The sequence below is a fragment of the Pinus tabuliformis genome, chromosome J, assembly GCF_031772625.1.
Source record: "Pinus tabuliformis cultivar Carrire ecotype Pingquan chromosome J, CPIR1, whole genome shotgun sequence".
Lineage (NCBI taxonomy): Eukaryota > Viridiplantae > Streptophyta > Pinopsida > Pinales > Pinaceae > Pinus > Pinus tabuliformis.
The window spans coordinates 1,006,782,820-1,006,789,168 of record NC_142295.1 but is presented as its reverse complement, the minus strand read 5'-3'; positions in this window follow the sequence as shown (position 1 = coordinate 1,006,789,168).

Genomic DNA, 6,349 nt, shown 5'->3' with positions numbered 1-6,349 from the left:
CAGATGGTTTGGTCCCACATTCAACCTTCCTAGCTTCACAATCACCTCAAAATCATATTCTTGAAACAACAGCAGCCATCTGCATATTCCCCCCCAACATAGGCTTATTGACTAGATACTTCAATGTAGAATGGTTTGTGTACATCTTGAAATGTCCACCTAGTAGGTAATGTCTGAATTTTTGGAGCACGTACACCATAGGAAACCCTTCGCGCTCTGTCGTGGAATAGTTCTTTTCTGTTTTTGACAAATTCCTCCTTGCAAATTCTATAGGTTGATCCATCTCTCCTTCACAAGCCTATGTCAACAATGCTCTTAGCACAATACATGAAGCATCCATGTGCACATGAATTTCCTTCTTCCAATCCGGAAGACTAGGACCGGTGCAGTGACCATTTTCTCCTTCAATACATTGAGGTTTCACTAACATTCTTCATCCCAATAGAATGTAGATTCCTTCTTCAGTAGCTTTTCCATAGGCATGGTAATCTAAGCATAACTTTTGATGAACTTCTGATAGTACCCAGTATGACCCAGTGTTGCGCGCAGTTGTTTGACACTTCTTGGCGCCTTTAAATTAATTATGACAACGATCTTAGTAGGGTCCACCATTAATCCTTACTTTCACACCACATGACTCAACAATATTCTGAAAGGGACGCAGAACAAGGATTTCTTTAGGTTCAGCATAATCTGATACCTTCGGCATGTATCCAACATCAAGCACAAACTAGCTACATGGTGCTTTGCTAGCCCAAACACTTTCCAATCACCAAAATATACCTCCAATAACTTGTGAATAAATTCTTTGAATGCCGCGATGATTACGCACGAGAAGATTGCAGGTGCATTCTTAAGTCCAAAAGGCATCACTATATACTGGAAACATCCCCACTCCATCATGAAGGTGGTATTACTCCTGCCTTCTGGAGCGATCTTAATCTGATGGTATCCAGAGAAGCCTTCAGTGAATGAGTAAGCCTCTTTCCCTCCAACATTATCCAGTACTTCATCTGTGAATAGTGTCATAAAAGGATCATTAACGTAGACAACGTTAAGCTTCTTTAGATCTACACAAATTCATAATTCTCCTTTCTACTTCTTCTCTTGGACTACCATTGGGCTCACCCAGTCAGATTCCTCCACTGGTTCAATAATTCCTGCCTTAAGCATCTTATCCAACTCTAAGCAGACCTTTCCTTGTATTTGGGATTAAGGCAATATGGCCTCTGCTTGATTAGCTTTGTGTCTGGCTTCAAGGTAATCTTCATTGTAACACCCAAGTCTCCTATGATACATTTCAAGGCTAAAATTTTTGTAGGGAACAAATCCTGGTATTTGAGGAGAAACTCAGTGACCTTATCTACTGTGGCATCATCCCAATAATCCACAATCTTCGCAAACTTTAGCTCCACTTCTATGCCAATGTTTACTTGCCTAGTTGTCAGTGGCACGATGATATCTGGATTCTCTATCTGCAGTCCTTCAACTTCGTGGTGGCCTTTTGCCTCTGGAATGTTAATATTCCTTGGATCCTCATCATCTCCTTCTGCATGGCACAGTTGGGTGCTTCAATTTGGTTGAATCAATTCTAAAGGATTTTGTGGTATTCTGAAGATTACTACCTGTTAGCTCTGCTACATGTCTTGACATTTGGAGGACCAAATACCAGCTTGGCCGTGTGTTTATGCTCAAAGGAGCTCGCAACAATCTATTTCTTTCTTCTCCTTCATTCTCCTTACACTCTCATAACCCCCCGCTATCTCTGCTTTCCTCCAAAACTCGGCATAAGCCCTTAGGCACTAAGTTTAAACCCATATAACTGCATGCTTTCATAAAACCCCTAACCTGCCATCTCCCTGTCACATTAAATGAAAACCCGTGCGATCAAACCCCTGCCGTCTAATCATCTCTACTGCTATCGGACGTCATTTGCTCTCCCCGCGCCCGCAAACCAACTGCAAGTTAACTCACGATCAAAGCGTTTCCACTACCACGCGCCATCCTTCGAGTGGAATCGCGCACCTTTGTATGATTACCACCCAAGCCCCAATGGCGGTGCGGTAAATACCGCTTACCGCCCGTTTGCCCATCCCCACTCATTATCTCCCGTGCATCTCCTCTGCTTGATGACCGTCGGATCTGTCTGCTCGAGATCCGATGGCTCACGATTTTTCGCCTCCCACTTCCACTCGATACCTCCCATCGAGAGATCTCTGCTGTCCATTCATTTGATCCAACGGTTGATACCTATTCCCATCCTGCCCATGCATTCGCCATGCAGTCCTCTTGTCCTTGACCTGTCCCATGCATCCGAAGCATGAAGGTGGCCAGTATCTAGTACTCGGCGTAATAAATCCTCAACAGCCACATTCAACAGGGAGGATGGCCAAGAAGGAAAGGACATGCCTCGAGCAGTTAAAATACATTCAACAGTTATGGAACTTCATCCATACGACACTTCACCTACTCGAGAAGTACAACAGAGCATCCAAGAAGATAAATTTTGTTCACTAAAGTAGGCAGATTGCATCAAAGACTCCATCAAGTAGTTAAAGTGGTTGGTGGTCAATTATGACCCCTCCACACCTAGAATAGCAGAACATTTTTGTAATCAAACTCTATATATACCCAGAAACAAGATGTAATTAGGTTGATTGTTGTTGTTTTGATGTAAGGTTCAACTTCTAGAGACTGTAACTGCTTTGATACTTGCAGCATCTCGTCTTCATTTTCAGCTAATACAAGCTTCTTTTGCTATTAATTGCTCACTTTCCATTTCTATTCTATTCTAGGCTATGCTTGATATGCATTTTTCCTGAACTCCTGATGTTTAGCATTAGAGGAGCTGTCATCCTACTTCTCTGCTTAAATCCTATAGATATCAGTGAATGTATTAATCAAGTTTCTTTTCACTTAGTGATAGAGAGCTATCATCCTGTCTGTGCACTAGGGAATTAGATTTGCAGACCTTTTTACTGGTTGCAGCTAGCCATCACAGGGTCCTGTGCATCTGCTAGTGTGGTCAGTATTCTCCATATTCACCCAATCCTTAAACTGTGAGCAATTGGTGGTTTAAAGCCTTATAGTCTGGGGGTGTTCAGGCATGTCTAGAGTCAAGCAAAGTAGGAGTGGTTATCTGGCTTAAACAAGCATCATTCCTTCCATTCATCCATTTCCAACATTAAGTTGAGTTTGTAATGTTCCCAAGCATCTCCAAGCTACAAACTAGGAGAGTTTCCTGGGGTGATAACATTGATTGGCGCTGTTTCTGGGGAGAGGAGATTGAAGCTCAGCTTCCCTGGGATAATGAAATAGTTCCATGCTTTGATGATAGACAAAGTCTGGACACATTTCTAGTTGTAATCATCTGTCTGGTGACTCTATTGGAGAACCTACCTGGTGGCAACTCCACATTTCAGTTCTAGCTCAGTTTGTGAGGCATACCCAGAGAAATCCTCAAAAATCACCAGCTGACCTAGTGCCTAACCCTGAGAAGATTGCTAAGCAGAAGAAAACATCACAGAAAGGAGCATCAGGATCAGGTAAGCCTAAGAAAACTTATGCATCTCTGAAAAAGAAAGTCATAGCTGAGGATATATAGTTTGAAGATTTACAGCCCAGCGTTGTTAGTCAAGAAATTCCTTCAGAGATTAATAGAGCTCCTTGTTCGGTTAGTTCCCCTTTGGATATCAGTCCAAAGAAAGCCTCCCATACAGTCCAACATTTTCCTTAAGTTCTATCATCTATCTCATTACTTCCTACCATTCAATCTACCAGTATCCTTCCACCTAGCCCAGTCATGGCAGGTCAGCAAGCTCCCACGAAGATGGAAAGAATCATAGCTACTAGGTATGGACCCCTGGTCTTGCCTGTTCCTTTGAATGCTATGCCTGCAGGAGAATATCAGAAATATATGCCCAAATTCACTGGTACAAAGGGAGTAACAGCTGAAGAACACCTTGAGTCTTTTTATAGTTACGCTGATAACTTAGATATCAGTGAGGATGATGTGTGGATGAGAGTGTTTGTTTAGAGCCTTGATGGAGAGGCTAGGAAGTGGTTCAGAGAATTTCCCCATAGGTCCATAACAGACATTGAGGCATTGGATGATGCATTCCTCAAGCAATGGGGGGATAGAAAAGACCTGCTCTACTACCATACAGAGTTTGGAAACCTAAATAGAGAGAATGGGGAATCATTGCCTGATTTTAATAAAAGATTTAACCGTATGTATAGTAATATACCAACTGAAGTAAAGCCTACCCCCACCTCTGCCAAACTCACTTATGCCAATGCTTTTGACTCGGATTTTTTCCTACTTTTGAGAGAAAGAAGATGTGCCACTCTAGCTGATATGCAAGATGCAACACTAGAGGTGGAATAAAATATTATGGCTACAGAAAAGCTTAAAATTCATGCTGATAGAAGAAGGCAGAGAGGTGAGGCTTCTTCTTCCTCTGTTTCATCTTCAGAACCTAAATTAGATAAAATGACTAAAATGATAGAGTCATTGGCTGCTGAGATATCTAAGCTGAAAGTTGAGCAAAGTTCTGGGAAAGCAAGGTTTCAAAACACATTTGCTCCAAGAAATCCAAATCCATTCAGAAGAGCAAATGAACAATTGCAAATCATCCAAAGGGGTAAAGAAGCAAATGAAGAACAAAAGGTTAAGGATCCTTTCCAAAATGTAGTCATGGATGAAGAGCAGTTTGAAGAAGAGGATGAAATTCATTGCATGGAAGATAAAGGTAGTGCTACCTTTTTTACATTGGTTGCATATGAAGAATCATTACTACAGGACCAAACCAGTCAAGAGTGGGACAGAGAGGCTGTTCTGCAAATTGGTGAAAAACAAAGATATAATCTGAGGTCAAAAGCAAACAATGTCAAGGAGAACCCTGCCCAAAGAGCTGCTGTCTAGACAGAGTCACAGAATATTAGATAGAAGAGGTCAGTAGCTGATCCAGTCATCCTCAAAGCACCAGCTCAAGAGGTAAGAGGTCCTGATAAGCCCCCTTCCCCTTTCAGTTTTGAGCCAAAAGTCAAGAAATTAAAAATATCTGTGCCTCTGTTAGAACTTGTAAAGAGTGAAGTTTTTAGGAAGCCTATCCTTGAGGCTCTTGAAGTCCAAATGAAATATAGACCATCCTTGCCTGATTGTCTAGTATTGGAAAGTTTTTTAAGATGATGATGAAGTGAATAGATTCCTGCAAGTCATTGATGAATTTTCCAAAATGAAAATTGACCAAGGAAATGAAGCTTTGGATGAAAGTCCCCAATCCCAGCTTAGAGACAAAATTGGCAAAGATAGCATTGTCCAACTGCCTAGTAACCATATATCTAAGGGTCTGGTCCCATTAGAAAAGCTGTTTGACCAAAATGATATGCCTTATAAGGCTTCCCAGAAAGAACACCAATCTGCAGTCTGTAGGCATAATATAGGGAGTCCAGGTCAGCCAAGATACATAAATCTGTCCACTGATCTGTCTGTTGACCAAAGTTCTGAGTACTGCAACTTAATGAAGCAATTTGCTAATGTCTTTGCCTGGGAATATAGTGACCTAAAAACATATGACAAAAAGATTATCCAGCATAAAATCCCTTTAGAGAAAGACACCATCCCTTTCAAGCAGAAGCTGAGACCAATAAATCCTTTTTTCCTCCCTTTGATTGAAAAAGAAATAAAAAAGTTACTAGCTGCCAAAATCATAGTCCCTCTCAGATACTCAAAATGGGTAGCTAACTTAGTGGTAGTGAGGAAGAAAAGTGGAGAAATTAGACTCTGTGTTGATTTCAGAAACTTGAAAAAATGCTCTAAAAAAGACAGAACTATCCTTTGCCCAAGATGGAGCATCTGTTGCAGAAGGTCTTAGGAGCCAAAGTGATGTCTTTCCTAGATGGATTTTTAGGCTATAACTAGGTTGCTATACATCCATATGACCAAGACAAGACTACATTCACCACCCCTTAGGGCACTTTTATGTATTCCAAGATGCCTTTTGGATTGATGAATGCTGGAGCCACCTTTCAGAGAGCTATGGATATAGCTTTTGTGGGGGAGAAGGACAACTTTGTCCTTATTTACCTTGATGATATAACAGTATACTCCAGCAGCCATAATGACCATTTGCAACATTTGAAGAAAGTGTTCCTGAAGTGCAGAAGGTTTGAGATTTAAGTCAATCCTAAAATGTCACAGTTTCCTTTAGAGGAGGGCAAGCTGTTAGGACATGTTGTTTCTGCTGAAGGTGTCTGAATTAACCCAAAAAGAGTAAGAGTAATACAAAAATTTTCTGTCCCAAGATCAAAGAAAGATATCGAGTCCTTTCTAGGAAAAATAAATTTT